At 38.3% G+C, this 20225-nt stretch overlaps 1 long non-coding RNA gene across 1 annotated transcript; it reads left to right on the top strand.

Annotated features, from left to right (window-relative positions):
* Positions 1-5003: 5003 nt before the first annotated feature.
* LOC147503152 (uncharacterized) lies at positions 5004-6450 on the top strand. The gene is made up of 2 exons (XR_015220131.1): positions 5004-6237; positions 6346-6450. It is a non-coding gene; the product is annotated as an uncharacterized LOC147503152 (long non-coding RNA).
* Positions 6451-20225: the final 13775 nt, after the last annotated feature.

The following is a 20225-nucleotide window of genomic DNA, read 5'->3' as shown; positions in this document are numbered from 1 at the left end:
AAAAAAGTGAAGTCACGTGCTGATTTAAGTGAAATCATGTGCAAAGTTTCAATTACACTTTGGGCTTCAGGTTTTTTATAAATCTTTTACCTTGTAAACAAAACTCCCCCAATAACAGTAGTTTTTTCCATTGATCGGATTTTTTTTTCCAAATTTGTCCCTTGCCAAATACTGATATTACGGTTCATGCCATTTTTATTTTATTGTTATTTTGTCTTTTTTGTAGGAGTGTAAAGGTAAATTAACTGATTGAGTTGTCCTATCACAGCAGAATTTTTTGGACAAGTTTGACCCGGTTAAGACAGTTGACCCGGTTAAGACAGTTGACCAAATTTGATCAAAAAAATAACATTTCAAAAACCTTCCAAAAAAAAAAACCAATAATACAGTTTCTGTCATTTTTTTGTTTTATTTATTTATTTATTTATTTTTTACAGTCCTGACAAATTTAATACAATTAGTTTAAATTAGTGTGTTAGTTGGACCTTTTTACATCTATAACAACAAATCGGGCCGGGAATTTAGATTTTTATGTTTGATTCGAATTTAAATTTTGGACTCGGAGTTTTTTATTATCTCGATTGATTTCGGTTTCGAAAATGTAGCATAAAATAATAGCGAAAAAAAACAGGCGCATCGTTTTATTTATTTTTTATCCCAACAAATTTAACATATTCAGTCTAAATTAGTGTGTTAGTGAGACCTCTTTACATCTAGAGCAACAAATCGGATCGGGAATTTAAATTTTTATGATCGATTCAAATTTGAATTTTGGAATCAGGGTTTTTTATTAACCCGATTGATTTCAGTTTCGGATAGTTAACATAAACTAAGTATGTAAAAAAAAACAGGCGCATCGCGCGTGCCAGAATAAATTTCACGCTCATCGTTTCGGATAGATATTATAAAATAAACACGAAAAACAAACATGCGCATCGTGCGTGCGTGCCAGAATAAATTTCACGCTCATCGAACATGCCCAAAATGCTAGTATCTATAGAAATAAAGACATATCCAGATGGTTAAATTGAAAGGCCTATTTAGAGGCTGCGTTGGAAACAGTTTTTCACTAAGTTCTGTTAAATTTGGAGATAGAGGCCCGTATCCATGCCCCATTGGTGATGCCCTAATTACTTCCAAATTATGTCGTGTTACACTTTCTTTTAGTTCCTAGTGTATCAGCGCTTACCATCACTTCTCACCTCAGAGAAGATTACCTAGATTTATGCTTCTTAATTTGCAACCGCATGTGAGCTTTCTTCTCTTATTCCCGATATACTTTCTCTTGACTGTCACTAAACTTAGAACATTAAGTGTACGATAGTTTCTGGTGGATGTGGAAGACTCTGTTCCAAATGATATAACTGTACAGTGTGAAGTTCAACTTCTGTGAAGCCTTATAAGTATGGGATATGTGTTGACCCATGTCTTTGTTACCAACAACAGTGACCATTTTTCATAGTATTCTTTGCTCCACCGATTCTTTGTACTTGGCCGTTTTGCAAAAATGAGGTCAAGAATTTATTTCCCTAGATCTTGTTAGGTAAATTTGTATTTTATGGACATATTGTAATGTCCGTATTTAAAATACGTATTTATTAATTAATTAATTAATTAATTTAATTATTTATTTAAAATTCGCTGGATTGGATTTGGGATATGTGGGCCTAATTTCTGAGCTCGAGTCTGTGTTGGGCTTAGGTTTCAAACCCGAGTATATATTCATAGTTTTATAGAGAATAGGGTTGGGAGATAAAAATAAAATAAAAAAAAATGGAGGCAGCTCGTTGGCTAGAGCGTTGGAGCGCGACGATTCGGACTAGGAGGGATTCCTCGAGTTGTTAATTAAGGTGAGTAGTTATATTTTTAAATTTTCAACTAACCTACGGTACTGTCAGAGTTTTGCTTCGGGCTAAGTATATTTTTGGCTATGCTTACTGTCGATAATCTTTTCCTCCTGTCGTTTTGATAAACTGTTAAATCTGAAACTATGTCGTATTGACTGTCGAAGCTTTATAAGTAGTTAACGGCGGCTAAAACAAAAAATAAATAAGTCGTCCTGCATGTTTTGTTTGAACTGTTATTGGTATGGTTTGTATTGTTGGTTGTTAGTCGAAGATGGGTGCTGGCGAAGCTCTGTTGAAGCTCGGCAACTGTATTAATGGCGACACTAGGAAATCGCCAGAAAAATTTATGTAACTGTTATTGTTATTTGTGTGTTGATTGAACTGTGTTTAGGGATGGATGTTAGGTTGGTGTTGCATATGGTTTGGGGTGTTGTGGAAGCTTTGAACCGGCGTTAATGGAGGCGCCTGCCCATAGAGATCAGTATTGTTAACTATTTTGAACCTCGATAATGTTTATTGTGGTGGTTGTGGGTTAGTTATGTTTGGTCGATTGAGTGTTGGGTAGGTTGATCGAGTGTTGGAGATGGGAGCTGTCAAAGCTTGGGGAAGCCATTAATGGAGGTCGAAAACTTCCAGATCTAGTTTGGAGGGAGTGAGATCGAGATAGCGAATTGAGTGGGGGCTTTTATTAAAGTTGTTTGGTTTTTGTCAGGGATCAAAACCGCTAGGTTGAAAGGGCGGACGAGTGGAGGTGGTGGTGGCCGATTTGGTGGCTGCTGGAGCTGAGAAAGATGACCGGTTGGGCCTTGGGCCGGTTTCAGTTTTTGGGCTTGGGGCTTGGGCCTTAGATGGTTTAGTTGCTGGGCCGAAATCTAGTTTTAGTTGTTGGGCCGGATTCATTTCTATTAGTTTTGTTTGGGCTAGTTCTAATTCTGTATACTTGGGCCGGTTTTCATTTATTTTGTGGGCTGGGTCATTATTGTTATGTGGATCCGGCTAACATTAGTTGAACCTTTGGTTGAGTCATAGGCTTGGCTAGTTGGGTCTGAACCATGGCTTTAACCATGACTTTAGCCATGAGCCCATGAGCCATGCACCTTTACCTTAGCCATGACATGAACTTTGACCTTAGCCATGAACGATGGCTATGACCATGAATTGTTGAACATGGAAACGACAGTTTGACTTTGACAATAACATGTTGATTTTGACTTTGACCGTTGACCATTGACTGTTGACCGTTGACTGTGGAATGTTGACTTTTTTTTTTTTTTTTTTTTTTTTTCAGATTTTCACATATTTAAGAATATGGACAAAGGTAGTAATAAAATATTGTCGAATTGTATGACCTTGTTTGGCATTATCTAATTAAGATTTGACGTGAGTAGTGTGTAAATAATATAATATTGGCACGTAACAAGAGGGGAATTCTTATGAGAATTAAACTACACATGGACTTAGATTCATGAACTTTAGTATTGGGCTTTGATGGTGGATTGAGTTCACATAAATATATTGAATGAATACATTTCATGATTGATTGTTATTATGAGTTGCTACTTAAGTGAATTGTAGTATTTATGAAGGTTGAGATATTCCGTATGGTGTAGTACAATATATAATTGGCACATAAAATAATAAGTTTCGAGATTTGATATAGAGATATTTGGATATCGTGCAATGAATAGTATTGACATGTGATAATTCGGATTGTATTATAACGAGAAACGTTGAACTTCAGTACAATTAAGTATACTGGCATGAGATAGAATAAGAATTATTCTGAGATATAAATGTATGACACTTGAATAAATTACGTAACGAAAATCCTAGAACCTAGCTACCACAACTCATGTGATTTGGCCTTTGTGATGGGCGTATGTGATATAATTGGCCTTTCGAGGGTTTCAGTGAATCTGAATGGCCCTTCTGGCGTAAGTAATGTGATTGACCCTTCTGGCGTTTCAGTGAAGCTGAATAGCCCTTCTGGCGTAGCCGAATGGTGGCTTGATTATTCCGTTCGCAAAATTTGAACGAGACGCGCGATATTTTTATGCCGAATAATGGCAGTACTCACATAATGGCTTTCGTGTGAGGGTTACATGGTGTGCAGCATTCCGCTCAAGGTAGTTACGCACGGAGTTGTTCATTAGGTGAGGGGAGGCATGTGGATGTACATGTTCGGTGTTGGGAGGATAGCCTAGGAAAACTAGGTAAGACATAGATACGACGTGATTTTAGGGACACGCAAAGAAAACCTTAATTAATATAATTATGGTAATGTGTTGGTTAATGATGTATCTTTAGATAGATGATTGTATATGGTTTTGCAGAAGTGTGTGTTAAACTAATTACTTGTGCAGAGACGACCCACTCTGTAATTGAGCATGAAATGCGGTAAGTATAGAATATGCTTGGCTGGTTATTAGTTTAGTTAGAACCTAAGGCGCCTTGTGGAAGAACTAAATGTCTTTTTATTATGCGTATAGTTTGTTGTGTGGTTAGTGGGAAGTTAAGGCGCCTCAGTGGAGGAACTACTTACCTTACTTATTGTAGTTAAGAATGTCGTATTAGTTGTTGGAAGTTAAGGCGCCTCGGTGGAGGAACTAACTGCCTTATGGATGGTATATGTATATGTATAAGTATATATTGTATTTTAGAACTACTCACACCAGCATTGTTTATAATGCTGACCCGATTTGCATGTTTGCTTATCGGGTGTGTTCATTAAATAAACATAGTTGATAAATCTTGACAGATTTCATGTTGAAGAAGGTTGGTTGCTGCTTGTGGTTTGTATTAACGTCGCATTTCAAGATATGTTTTGTTTTCCCTTGAGGTGAAATAGATTTTCAGTTGAGACAATGTCATTTGTAGTTTCATTTGTAATTTTAAATAAAGAGATGGAAAAAAGATTTGTAACCTAATCTTATTTGTGAATTTTTGTAATGAAGAGGACTTTTGTTTAATTGAAAAAATTTTATTGGTTTTTAATTATCCGCATATTTAAACTGTTTATGGGAGAATTATGGGTTTTTAGTAGTTGAGAGTGCGTCACAGCTTGAATATCGAAGAGTCGGGAACTAATATTGTTTTTCCGAATTCTGTCGAAATTCGGAGTGTGACACATATCTTAAACAAACACGTAAACAAACTCAAAATCGTTAGGGCATTTATAAGTTTTAAATTTGCCCAAAATTTTGTAGATATGATTTCCTAAATACTTTAAACATTGTCACAAAGGGCTAATTTTCTTATGAGTGTTTGTCATGTTGTATGTTTATCAGTATGCACTCTTTTCCTCGAGGTAATATTTACTTAACACTTGAAGTTTTTTGTTCTTTTTTAATAAGCACATTTCTTCCTATATATTCACTGCAAAAAACAAGAAGAATTTGTACTGCAAAATTTTGGTTATGATATAAAATGGTGTTTGAAGGGGTTCGTGTTGTTGTCTTGGTTTAGAGTCTCACTACAATACAACATCTGGAGGTGAAATTTAATCATCTTCTCAACTACTAAGTTAGTTGAAATTTTGAATAGTTTCTTCTTTATATATTGTCTGTATGATATATAGGTTTTATTTGAAGATTCTGTCTCATGACTGTTATCCTACGTTTTGTGTCCAGCTATTTTCTCGCAATGTACTAATCAGAGAAGATCTGTTAACATAGATATTACTAAACTAGCACAACAGTGGGGTCTACAGTTGATATAAAACATGCAGCGTTTATGGCGCAAATAAGAAACTTCAATCTAACAAACTTAGAAGACTCGAGGGAAGATGCTTATAATCCAATATGAGACCTTTATCTATAACAGCTGTAGAACATGATAGATATGTAAAGCAACAGTATGTGACACATCTTTTGAGTACATGACATAAAGACTATATCAGTCCTCTTTTAGCTGCTTAGCGTTCATTTTGTTTGTGATCTTATTTCTTTTGTGATTACTGTTGGGATGTAATAGATGATGTTGCTGTTGGAAATAGAAAGTCTTCCGACTCCGTTTACCGATTGCACCTACCTTGAATTTATTGCCAAAACCTTTATGTTGAACAGATGTAGAACTTGATAAATATTTAAGTAACAGAAGGTAACATACCTTCTAAGTGCATGACATAAAGACAATGTCAGTACGTCCTCTGTTAGTTCTTATTCTGTTTGTGATCTAACTTCTTTTGTGGTTGCTTTTGGGATGTAATAGATGGTGTCACTGTTGGAGAGAGAAAGCCTTCCTACTCCATCTACTGATCGCACTTACCTTGAACTAAAGGCCAATCGATCTCATCAAATGGGACCTCCCAGGATTACTAGCACTGCTGAGAAGTTCTTATAATCTTAATACATTGACTATAAAGAAGGGCGATAGAGATGGCAGCGTTGAAGTGCGTTCATGAAATCCTTGATGGTCTTTTATAAGCATTTTATTTTCGATTGAGTAGTGTAGTTCATGATATATTGAACCGCTAGTTGTGTTTCTTTTGGATTTGCAGTTTAGGGATGAATATCTTAAATGCTATGATTTGAATGAAGCAAACTACTGGAGTATAATGCTGGTATCCACCTATCTGATGAAAAAATTCGAGTTTGTTGATATATGAATCTGATGGTGGGTCTTCTGAGAATTATGATCAATATATATATGAATTCGATAATGGTCAATATTACTGGAGTATAATGTGCGGAAAACTTCTACACCAAGAAGAGTTACATCATTCGTGGATTAGTATGTTTGGTACTTTTTTAAACAATAAAGATGTTGTGAAATGGTCTATTCAGAAAGGGTTTCAAGGACGTAATGTTACTGATGCTTTATGCTTTAAGGGTATTCTTTTCCTATCTTGGTCATATTTTTGTTTTCTGTCTTTAAGAGTTATTTCCAGCTGTGTTTTCATTTAATTAAATTGCATCTTTAATGTTTATCATGAATTTAGTTTTATAAATAATACTAAAGGACGACAATGATAACTTATTGACAATTACTTTTGCATTTAATTTGATTAGTTTTTTTGAGAATTTTGAGCTTTAAATGAATAATTTGGATTGATTTTTTTTTTGGGTGGTTAAAGGAACATCCAAGCTGCCAAATTTCTGGGCAGATTGTGACTACAGATCATCACGAAGAATTGATTAAGGTTGGGTAAGTCCATCATTGAAAAGAAGTGAGTCATTTCAGAAGTTTCTTTATGTTATCTTCTGTGCTCCACCATTGCGAACTGCAAACTATCCAAGTAATGTTAGGTACTACTGAGAAGTGATCTTTTCTGTCACCTTCGCTCAAGCAGCACTGTTTACAGGTATCTATTGCAAATAGTTTTGAAATATGTTTTTTACTTTTGTTTCGCATCAGTTTTTTGGCTTCAATAATTGCTTCATATAATTGCAATACATATATTTTTTTTGTAGGACTGATAATGTATGATGGTGAGATAGACTTTACAAAGAGCAATGAGTGGAGAGAATGGGAGTGCTACGCAACACTGTGCAAACCCAAGGTTAACCTAGGTATTTCACACCTTTTTCTTACCAATTCTAGACTTTTTTCTAAGGATAAGCTCTCCATCTTCATGCCTTAGATAAAGCTTCCTTTTTTGGCATAGTTTGACGGGCTTTGACCTGTCAAGTTAGTACCTTTTTTATTCAAGAAATTTGGGCTAGAGAGTCTCATTTAAAAAAAAAACAACTCTAAAGCCCTATCCATAATTTTTTTGGGTTTTAATACCCCTACATTGTTTTTATTCGCCATAAGTGTTTTTTTATAGAAAATCTTTAGAATCTAAGCTTTTGACTCGAGACCAAGTGCCACATGTTATTTTTTAATATAAATTATTCTCTTTTTCACCCTTCCAAAATAACTACTTGTAGATAAGATAACTACCAGAATAAAGATTGAATAAGATAACTACTTTTAGATAAGATAACTACTAGAACAAAAAGAGTAGATTTTGGGTTTGAATAGAATTTAGCAAAAAGTACCGTGTATTGCTCCAAAAGTTAAATTTGACACTATCTGTTTTCATCTGAATGTAGACGTTATAAACTTATACATTTCAAAATGCAGATGCACCATGTTATAAATTATATATTTTAAAATACAGATGCACCACGTTATAAATTATACATTTTAAAATGCATACACACCACGCATTTTAAAATGCAGATACAAAATGCATTTGAAACGGGTTGGTTTAGAGTTTAATGTTTATAAATTTAGGATATAGGGATTAGGGTTTAGTGTCTTAAGGTTTAGGCTTTAGGCTTAGGGTCTAGTTTATATGGGTTAGGGTTTAGTGTCTTAAGGTTTAGGGTTTAGGCTTAGGGTCTAGTTTATAAAGATTTTGGGTTTAGTGTCTAGTGGTTTGGAGTTTAGACTTAACGACTAGTGTCAAATGCCTCCACAAAATATTGGAGGCATAATATTTTTAGTTTTTTCATTACCGAAAAGCTAGTGTGAGCAGGGTGTACTCAGCGTATAGCATCTGGGCCACTCATATAGGCACAAGTACTGGTGTATTGCAGCAAAGAAGTATTGTCCAAGGGCTCTCATTCCTGCGCACTCATACACTCTGATGCACCCTAGATGCCCTCTTTTCATTATATGCATTTTTAAATGTGAAGGCAGGTAGTTATAAGTGAATTTTTTGTGTGAAATTCAATTTTTTGTTTTGTATCCCACTATGTTACTGGGTAGATAGTTGGTTATGTTTGTTTCCAAGTGAGGATATTTTCGTCTATTCCTGGTAAAGTTGGATACTTGGTGGTTAGTTCCATATTCTGGTCAAATTGGGGTATTAAATTCTAAACAAATTTAAGAGGAGTCTTAGGACTACTAAATATTTATAACTAACTCCTCTAAACTAATTTTCTGCTTTTTTATTCCCCGCAACTATAGGGGTATGGCAAACGAACCAGCATGCCCTTGGGCTTTCTTAGAAGGTCTGGAAACACAAAACGAGTTAAATGTTGCAGATGGATGGAGGGGCTAACATCCCAACAAAGAACGATTACTTGAAAGGAACCGAGGAAAACAACGTCTCTTTTGCGACAAGGTAAGGGGAGAACAACCATGTCATCCGGATCTCTCGGATCTCCCTACACCTGAGATGAAAGGTAACATGCCGTCAATCAAACTACCCAAAAGAGCACTTTCGAAAGAGGAATGCAATCACGCAGATTCACTGGTGGGTAGATTTGGATTTCCAAAGGCTTAAAGTGGAAGAAGTTAGAAGAATGGCCACAGAGAAGTGGAAACCCAAGGGAATTTGGAAAATTATACCACTTGGAAAAGGATTCTTCATGATATCTGACCGGGTTTGCGAGAGGATTTTAGATCAATATGGTGTGGGGGCCGTGGAAGTTTGGGGAACAAATTCTCGGGCTCACAAAATGGACTCGACTTTGATCCAAATGCACGAGTGCTTCTAATGCACTTGGTATGGACAAAATTTCCCAAACTCAGCCAACAATATTGGGACTATGAGATCCTCATGGCTATGGGGAAGACTCTTGGGGCTCGGTAGGAGTTGATAAGCACATTTGGGCGTGATTTTGGCTTTCTTGCGAGTGTGTTAGTGGAAATTGACCTCGAAACCGATGCACGGCAAAATATGGGTCGAGGAGGAAGGCGGGACATCTTTTCTTCAAGAGATCGAGGTGGTCAAAATACCCAAATACTGCCCACATTGTAAAACCGTCGGACATACCATGGTTGATTTGTAGAATCCTCAAGAAGGTGAGAATTGATGAGGAAACTAAGAAGAAACAAATAGAGGAGACTACCGTAGCAACAAATAAAGAAGGACCGACTAAAAAGAAAAGAAAGAGGAGCAAGAAGAATAAGAACAAAGGTGGTGAAGCTAGTACTAAGCGGAGCCAAAGACATGACCGGAAACATAGTTGAGACACCATTTGTTGGTGAGGCGACAAGGTGGGAGAGTCGGCTATAGTTGATCTTGCTTTCAGGAAATTTGAGACACTGGTTGAGGAAACTTCGAGCGTTGTAGAGGCTAATATAGCGGTTGAGGTCGGTCCGACGCCACCAAATGATGAGCACCTAAATGCAGTTGCACTTATGCCCTTAAGTCTGCTTTAGCGAGATAATTCTCTTCTTTGCAACCCCAAATGATAGGGAATTTGGCGAGTTAAGTATTTCTCTAAATTTAAATGCTCCCTGAAAATGCACGGTAGCTCCTCAAACTCTATTGTGTGGAAATATTGCAATGAATGATGATAGTAACGGATCGATTCCCCATCTCGGAGGGGCGTGGTTGAAGACTCCCCTATTACTCCTCAATCATCTAGTGGAAATCGGCAAGCCACGAAGCACAAAGGTTCTTTGGAATCACCTAGTTAGGCGGACCAAACTGAAGGAGAATGGCGGATACAAAAGAAGAAAGGTAGCAAGTCGGGCCGGGAAGGAGCCCACTCCACCCCCCACTAGGACAAGAACTCTCCCAACAAGGTATAGATGAATTGCATTTCTTTGGAATGTAAAAGGGTTTAGGCGTTCTCGCCCTACAACCTACCTTGGGGAACCGGTAAAGGAGTATAAGCCCGGACATTATATGTCTAGCGGAGCCTATGATAAAACCCCCCACCCACACACCTAATTTTATTAGGAGGCTGGGTTATTGCAGGAACTTCGTTCACAATGATATTCCTTCAAAGACGGGTTTCCTTTGGGTTTTTTGGAAAGAAGAAATAAAGGCTACTGCTGTGGTTTCTTTGACATGTCAGCATATAACAATTCAGTTTGATAAGTTTACAGTTTCTACAGTTTATGCTAGCACTTCTTATGTTATTAGAAGAGCTCTTTGGCATGATCTGACGGGGATTGGGAGCAATGTGGATGTTTGGATGGTAATAGGCGACTTCAATTGCATCACTCAAGCATCAGAAAGAAAGGGAGGAGGCCTGCCTTGCCAAAGGGCGGTTAATGAGTTTGTTGGCTTTATGAACACTAACTGCCTATTGGATTCCACTACCCTGGGTCACAGATACTCTTGGTCCAATAGAAGATTTGGGCATAAGAGAATGGTACAGAAAATAGATCGAGCCTTGGTTAACCAAAGCCTTTGGATAGATCTGTGATTGGAAGTGCAAGATAGCCATGAGGAAGTATTCCGATCACTCCCCCATAATAGGTTGGAATGCTAACATACCGAAGCCTTGCAATATACCATTCAGGTTTAAGAAAATTTGGCTACAACATGAAGGTATCAAGCAAATCATTTCTAACAGCTGGAATCAAACATTGGATGATGTCCCAATTAGAAAGGTGATGAAAAAAATTGAAGAGACTGAAAGAAGTTTTGAAATACTGGAGCTGGGAAGTCTTTGGTAGCATAAGGAAGAATCTAAAGAAAATGGATGATGAACTGGACCTTATTTATCAACAGCTTGAACACGACCCACTACCTATTTACAACAACAAGAGTATGACAAAGAGCTCGATCTTGAAGAGCTTAAAGGCACCGACCTCAGTATTTGCAGCAAAAAGCCAGGACAAGCCGGGCTTTTGATGGAGAAAGAAACTCTTCATATTTTCATGCCGTAGCAAAGTCAAGAATGAATAAATCTCAGATAGCAGAAATCGAAGATGCACAGGGTTAAGTGATCAGGGAACAGAGGGACATAAAGAAATTTATTGTTTCATCGTATAAGTTGAAATACGAGCGCCAACATGTCACAGTGAACCCATACATCATGAACTTGATTCCACACTTGATTACTAAAGAAATGAACGACTTCTTGACTGCAATCCCTAATGCATTGGAGGTTAAGGAAGTCGCATCTTCGCATGGACCCAAATAGCTCCCACGGGGCGGATGGATTCCAAGGCTGCTTTTACCAAAGCAGGACATTGTTGGGCCAGGATGTAAGTAGTGCGATTATCTCTTTTTTTAGAGACAACAAGCTACCACAAGCCATGAATGCTAGTTTTCTGGTACTGATACCTAAGACTTAAAATGTCAGAGCCCTTAACCAGTTAAGGTCTCTCTGCCTTAGTAATTTCTTTTTTTAAATTATTACTAAAATCTTGTCTTTAAGGCTTAAAGTGTACACTGACAAGTTGATTAGTAAGCAGCAGCTAGCCTTTGTAAAAGGGAGAACAGGTATCACAGGATTTGCTCTGGCTTCAGAAATGATTAATGAACTCGATACCAAAAGAAGAGGAGGCAATGTGGGGCTGAACTGGATGTGACTCAAGCTTTTGACACACTCAGTTAGGATTTCCTCATGGAAGTACTCAACAAGATGGGATTCAATAGTAAATGGTGCAGCTGGATAAAAACTATTCTCAGAAGTGCTAAACTCTCAGTCATGATAAATGGTGGGCCTTGTGGTTTTTTCGCGGCTGCGAGGGGATTGAGGCAGGGGGATCCACTATCACCTATCCTCTTTGACCTAGCAGAGGATGTTCTCAGCAGGGCACTTCACTGGATGTATACAAATGGGCATGTAGACTATATGGCTTTCTCTTCTAGGCCATCCCATTTGCTCTTTGCGGATGACATTTTTATCTTTGCAAATGGAGGCATAAAAGGTCTTAGGAGACTTTGGAAATTACTACAAGACTACCAAGTCTGGGCAATTCTTTAATGTAACTAAGAGCTCTTTGTTCTTAGGTGGCATGGACGATCGAAAGAAAAGCAGGGTAGAAGACCTTTTTGGAATAAAAGAAGGAAAGCTTCCAGAAAAGTACTTGGGGGTTCCATTGTTTAGGGGAAGGGTTACCTCTAGACATATTCAACCACTTGTGGACAAGATCAAGCTAAGAGCATCGGGTTGGGCAGGAAGAATGCTTTCTTTCCAGGGCAGAGTGGTGCTAGCTCAATCCATCTTGAATAGTATTCCAGTTTACAATATGTCAGTGTGCAAATGGCCTTCGAGATGCATTAAAGAGGGAGAAGCAGCCATTAGGAATTTTATTTGGTCTGGGAACCCTACAAAGAGGAAGGGATCACTTTGAAATGGGAGAACGTGTGCAAACCAAGAGACGAGGGTGGGCTAGGCTTGAGAAAGCTTAGGGACATAAACTTGTCTCTCCTGATGAAGTTGGGGTGGCAACTACTTACACTTGACACTGACTGGAGCTGTTTCATGCTCAAGAAGTATAAAATGTTGAATGGGAACTGGCTCACTTACCATAAAACATCTACTGTCTGGCCTGGTATCAGGTGGGCCTTAACAGAGCTCAATACACACACTGGATGGGTGGTGGACCAAGAAAAGGACATAGATATGTGGAGGGACTCATGGGTGGGAAAAGCTATAACTGATTGTCTTCCCCAAGTAAACTGGAAAGGGTTCAAAGCTAGGGTGGAGGACCTAATAACGGACAACAAATGGGACATACCGGCTTAGGTCACATCGGTGCTTACTTCTTCGGGTATAAGCGTCCGCGAATTTCAGCAACCTCTTGGAGAACAAGACCAGGAGAATATGGAAGCGATGATCATGGCAACTTCTCCGTTAAGTCCATTTATGAAACGATTTGGGAAAAAGCGGAACAAGGTGAAGCTGGTGGAAATGGATCGGGCAACACATATTCATCCAAGAGCGGCGGCGCTTTGCTTGGAAACTTATCGAGAAAGTAGTTCCTACAGATGATTAGAGTGAAGAGCTGGTATCAAACTAGCATCCGGATGCCGACTATGTAGAAGCAATGAAGAAAGCAGTGGAACACATGTTATGGGATTGTCCTACTTGTCGAGAAATTTGGGATTCGTTTGCGAGGAGTCTTTGAAGTTAGGCTCACCAATTATAGCTTCCGAGAATTGATCAAAGCAATTAACAATAGAAGCCCGATTGTCAAAACACTATGGAATGTCGGTGTGGTGCATATCACGGTGCAGGTGTGGAAAACTAGAAACAATTTTTTTTTTGAAGAGAGATCTTTCAATAAAGACCGATTCAAAAGAGATATTCTTAAGGAAGTGAAAATAGCATCGTGGGTCGCCCAAAGCCACTATGCATATCTTGTGCATGGCTGGCATTCCTTCACAGATTGGGGGTCACTTGCAAGCCTGCAGTAGTTCTTATAATCAAAGAAGTCAAGTGGATCCTGCTAGAAGACGAGGAGATAAAAGCCAACACCGACGGCTCCTCTATTGGCAACCCAGGTAATGGAGGTGCGGGTGTTCTCTTTAGGGATAAAGAAAATAAGATACTAGGTGTTCTTGCACAAGGGCTTGGAGTAGTAACAAACTTTGAAGCAGAATATTGGGCAACCATCTTGGCAGCAAAACATGCCGTGCGTAGAGGATGGCTGAAGTTATGGATAGAATGTGATTCATTGGCTGTGGCTCAAAGCCTTATGGGAGAGAACACGCCATGGAAGATCAGAGCAAGATGGAAAATAGCCACTTCGAAACTTAGCTCTGGCGAATAACCCATACCTTTTCTTGAAGCTAAGCGATAAGAGCCCAAAAGCTGTAGTTTTAACCCCGAATGAGTTATACTATTAGACCAATTATGTGAGTAATAATTAAGAGTTAACACTGATTACGTGTTTTTATGCATTTCAGGTTTCAAAGTCCATTATGTGCATAAATGTGCCACTTTAGCGAATAAAGGAGCAAAGGTCGGTTACTAAAGAGTTCCGTGATTAAAGGCTAAGATTCAAGAAGACAAAGCCTTTCTAAAGCCCGATCAAAAGCTGAAAAGTCGACGCGGGCAGAAACAGCACACAAAGTCAGTAGAACTTCCGAAGGCCATATCTTTGGACTCAGACCTCAGAATGGGGCCTACCTTATGTCAAAACGACCAGCTCGGAAAGAGCTTTCCATTGGTCTAAGCCTTGATCTAATCAGAGGAGCAGAAGTGGACGAAAAGTCTGTTGAAGCCAACTGCAGCTGAAGAGACCTTTTTGGACTGAAAGAATTGGGTTTTGGGCCTGATTCTCTTGCCCAAAACATGGCTCCAAGCCCATGCACGATTTTTGGATCTGAAAGTATAAAAACCAAAGCTTAGCTCTTTGTTAATGGTAGATTTTTTAGTAGAGAATGGTAGATAAAAAGTAGCTTAAAATAGAAAGTAGCCATTAGAATAGCTTCTAGATCTAGATTTAATTGTTTTAATTAAGTTTAGTTTCAAATCCAATTCTTGTTTTAGATTAAACTCTTAAAATCATTACTCTTAATTAGTTTGATTAATAAAATAGCTAGTTTGTTAATTTCGATTCTTGTCATTTACATTTGTGTTATATCTGATTTCATTTATTACTTGTTATTCAATTCTTAGTTATTAATTAGATTTTAATTATTGTTTAATTTAGATTAGTAAATTTCAATTCTTTATATCATGTTTAGTTTAAATTTAATAGGAAATGATTGCGTAATGATTCTCGGCTAAACCTCCATTAGAGGGGGTTGAGAAACCTTGATGAAATCTTGATTCCGATTATCGTAGAGTCGTCGTAATTTCCTTTCCACTCTAGAAACGATTAGTTCACCATGAGAATGAGTTTAATCGTTCACATGCTAGTTATGAATTGGTAGGAATGCCATGTGTAATTAGGGATTAGGAAGAACCAAATTTGCGAAGCGATTCAATTCGATTCTGACGATTAAATGTCGTTAATAGGATTAAGTTGAGTTAAAGTGGAATCAATCCCCCTCTAACTCCTTATAATCGAATCAACATAGCATTCCCATAGTTATTTTGATAACCGACTAGTTGCATCTTGTGGGTAGTTGCATCGTAGTCTAGTTGCCACTTCGTAAATCTCTCATTAGACTTAGAGTAGAGTAATTAGACTAGAAAACACAAAGATCTTGGAAGGACTAGGAGTGGAACGAACTTCCTACTCCACTATATCTCATAGGATTGAGAGTAGAATCTTTGATAAAAAATAGACACGTAGATATTTTTAGTTTACTTACGTTTTGAGTTCATCGTTCATTTCGTAGGTAAACTATTCAATTTTATCTTTTATCAAATGGCACCACTGCCATCTTAGTTTTACTTTCGCATTATTTTCGTAGTGTAAGTACTTTTCTTAAAGTCCCATTTTCACCCACCCACCCTGGTTTGATTCATACTATGGTTTTCCGATTCATCGTTGAAAAGTTCCGGACAAAAATACATCGAAGCGCGACGGCCTTATAAGGAGCACTGCGCCTATAGCTGGAACACTTTGCTGACCCGCCCCATGTGGAGCGACCCCCCTAAAAACACTGTAATTTGAAAATTACCGCGGGCGACAGCGCTATATGAGCGCGCACCGCCGCTTTGCTAATTTTTTCCGAATTCAACGGTTTGACTCGAACTTTGATTTTTCAAGTTTTTCGGTGTTCTAACTTGTTATATACACCGAACACGCGTAAACAAGACGCTATTCATAAGCAAAGCAAGGGCCTTAATCAGGTATTCCTTTCTTCCACACCTCGCATATCCCCGTTAGAGGTTTATACTAGTATATCGTAATTGTTTGGAGTGTTGATGTGTTTAGCTAAGTTTGGTTTTAGCCTTGTATGAGATTAAGGATGCGTGGAACAAAACACCGAGCGTAATTACACAACAACGTCAACAAACAAGTCTATCTAGTATACCACCCACTACACCTCTAGCTACTAATTCACACACATCACGACACAATGCCGGCGAAGAAGAGACTCCTCTCTCGACTTCTACAAAGCCTTGGCGATAGCTCCAAATCTTGCATCGTTCTAGCGGACCGATTGGGGATTTCGAATCCCCAAATATTTTAATTTGTTACCCGTTTTTCATGGATTAGACCATGAAAAACCTTATCAACACATCGTAGGATTGAACAAGTCCTAACAACATTCCACCATCCTACGGTTGGTGCGGAACAAATTAAACTCGGGGTATTCCCTTTCACCTTAGCCGATAAAGGCGTCTTGGTTAAGCGCCCAAGCGCCCTAATTACGTGGACTCGTGGGCTAAACTTGTTCAATTTGTTTATGGAACATTTTACCCACCCCTAAAGATGGATGAGATGCTTTCCAAGATTCATTTCTTTTCGACAAAATCCTCATGAAACATTTTTTTGAGGCTTGGAATCGTTTCACCGATCTCCTTATAGAGTGTCCACATCATAACTTAGCGAAAGACACGTTAGTTCGTGCCTTTTCAAAGGACTTCTACACCACCATAAAGAAGTCCTAGACATAATGAATGGGGTAGTTTCTTAAGCAAAGGAGCCTCGGAGGTTTATAAATTTTTAGAGGATCAAACTAAGCGAAATAACAAGCGGGGGTAGTGATGATATGCACCGCTCCGCTAGTTCTTCTAATCTGAGTTAAGGCCGCGGTATGTTTGAAATTAAAACACGACCCGAGCTTAAAACTCTAATCGAATCACTCACTAAAAAGGTAGAGGCCATTTCGGTCAACAAAAGCCTATCCCCGTCATGAGCGTAAATTCAAATCCATGTAGTTTCATTTGAGCCACAGGCATCCCGACTCCCATTCGTCCTATTGCCTATGAACGGGCTTGTTCCATTAATAGTGAACCTAACGCCCCTTGGAGACAAAATCCCAACTTCGGTTGGAGAAATAACCAAACCGTCACACCTCCGTGGTACAATAATCAATATGTTAGGCCAACACAAAGTTTTAACCAAGCTCCACCACGATAAGGGCGTGGTCGGGATAATTTTAATAATTATAACAACCAAATGCAACCTCGACAAGGTCAAGCACAAAGTCAAGGTATTTATAATAATTATAATGCTAATAGAGGTATCGTTAGGTAAATAATAACTATCAAAATCCACCCATAAATAATTCACGCGAAATAGTTCCAAATACACCACCGTGACTACTACACCCACACAACCGGATCGTCTTGACACCTTCATACAAGTGAGCCAAAACTTTTCCAAACCATGGCTCAATCTAACCAACAACCTTTCTACAATCCGTTAATAATTTAACCCAACAGTTGGCTCAAGATAAAGCCCAACCCAAAGGTGTGTTTCCAAGTCACGAAATACCTAATCCTAAAACAACAAATACAGCCTTTGAGGTAACCGATAATACTAGTAATGAATATGAAAATGTAGGTGAGCTAAAGGCCATCACCACTCTCCGTTCTGGCAGAGTGGTTGATAACAAAGTAACTATGCCTATAATTACCCCACCAAGAGTCTCCCCTACACCGCTATTTTACTAGATAATCTTGAAATAGAAACTGAAGAGCCTACCACTGTAGAGGTACCAGTTACAACACAACCTAAGAAACAGAAAGCCATGATTAAACATCCAGGTGATACCATTGCTAAATATAAACAGAAACCACCGTTTCCACAAAAATTGGCCGTGTTAACTAGGGATACTAATTATGAGGAGATTAGGGACATTTTCAAGAATCTAACTATAAACCTTCCTTTCCTCAAAGCTATTAAAAAGCTACCACACCATGCTAAGTTTCTTAAGGAATTGTGTACTACTAGGCGTAAGACCAATATACCAAAGCGACACCTTTTAACGGAACAATTCCCAACTCTATCCGAACATAATGGAATTGTTAAATACAAGGACCCCGGTCGATCCCATTGCACAATGCACCTTAGGAGATTATTATACGACGACACGGCGTTATTAGACTTGGGGGCTAGTGTTAACTTACTCCCGTTTTATTTGTATAGACAAATAGGTCTAGACGAGATGCAACCCACTAAAATGACGTTGCAATTAGCTGATCGGTCTATTAAGTATCCTAAGGGAGTCGTCGAAAATGTTATGGTAAAAGTTCAGGATTTTTACTATCCGGCTGATTTTGTCATCTTCGACACAGAAGTCGTTAACGACTCTGTCCCGATCATCTTAGGGCGTCCTTTTCTAGCAACTGCCAATGCGCTCATTAATTGCCGCGATGGTTCAATGTCCATGTCTTTTGATCATCTTGTTGTTGAAGTCAATGTTTTTAAAACAAAGAAACAGTTACCCGATTTGTCTATGGATGGAGAGGTTAGCATGATCGAGAGCTTTGCTCGAGATTATTTCAACAACACGTTCCCTGATAATCATATGCCCAAATTTCTTTCCTTTGGAAGTTCAGACTCCAACATTTCCATCCCTACACTAGTCGATACACATATTACGGATGAGGATGAGATAGATGACTTTCTCAAAGATGTAGAGGACTATCATAGTAACGAGGATATGACCAATCTAGATGAGCAATTCGATGAGTTTCTTAGAGCAGGTGATGATTCACCCTATCAAGAACTACTTTGCACAACATCCACCTCGACTTCCCTCTTTCCAGCCTTTCAAAGGAATCTCGAGTTTGCACTCGATCCTTTTGTTTCTTTTGTGCTTCATAAGTTTTTAAATCCACCTAGTAAACAAATACTTCAGAAGACAAAAGCGTTTGACACCTTCATTTTCAGATTTGAGACAGTCCCTACCTACACCATGAATGAGTTTTGTGCTAAACCCACATCCTTATTTTTTACATGCTATCCTTCTACAACTTATCCATATCCACCATATTCTCCACAACCATTCACTTTTCCACACTTATTTACTAGAACACCCACTCGTTCAAAAATGAAAAAAGAAGGTGCATGCTAGGTTACGTAATAGGGTGATCCGACTTCGCTTTCATTTCACTAGGTTGCGTCATAGGAAATCTTGGTGCTTGATTGTGTTTGGATATGTTTTCTGTGATATTTATTTATGGAATGATCCATAACTATTTCAGTTGTTGATATATGATAAACTGCATGTTCATACATATGTTTAGATCTGATCTCGAAAGTATCGACTATAAACGACTCAACTTTTGTGTTTGGTGCATTTCCTTTCATTTCCATATATTGGTGAGTGCACCATTAAGCTAACAGGGCCCTCCCTATGGAGTGTGTGGCTGTAAGTACCGGATCCTAAGTCCATGTTTAACATAATTCACGTTTTCCACTCTTGCATGTTTTTCTCGGATTTTTGAGTCATGTTTCTCTATGGGGTGAATTATGTCTTTCTTGTTTATTGTGTTTCTTTTTTTTTTTAATAATAGTGTTTATTGTGAATTATATATATATATTAAATAATAAACATACTAATCTAGGAAGTCTCGGGAATCTGACTTTAAAAGACCCACTGCTAAAAACAAATTTTCCAAGCTTCGTTGTAAAAAAATTTGTTTGGGGGTGGGGTGTTCGTGTTTCCGTCCTAAAATGTTTTATGTCCCATTAGAATTACTTAGGCCATTTAATTGTAGTCCGATTCGGGTTGACATAATCTATGAATTTAGAGTTCAGTCGTTCGCATAACGTACGTCATGCACGCACTTCGAGGCATTTTCCACTATCTTATATGTCATCCACGGTCGAAATAGAGTGTTTTATGGATCATTGGATTGGAAATTCTCTCCTGATCATTTCCATATCTCATTCGCA

Source organism: Coptis chinensis, chromosome 4, assembly GCF_015680905.1.
Source record: "Coptis chinensis isolate HL-2020 chromosome 4, ASM1568090v1, whole genome shotgun sequence".
Taxonomy (NCBI): domain Eukaryota; kingdom Viridiplantae; phylum Streptophyta; class Magnoliopsida; order Ranunculales; family Ranunculaceae; genus Coptis; species Coptis chinensis.
This window is presented reverse-complemented; position numbering and strand designations above follow the sequence as displayed.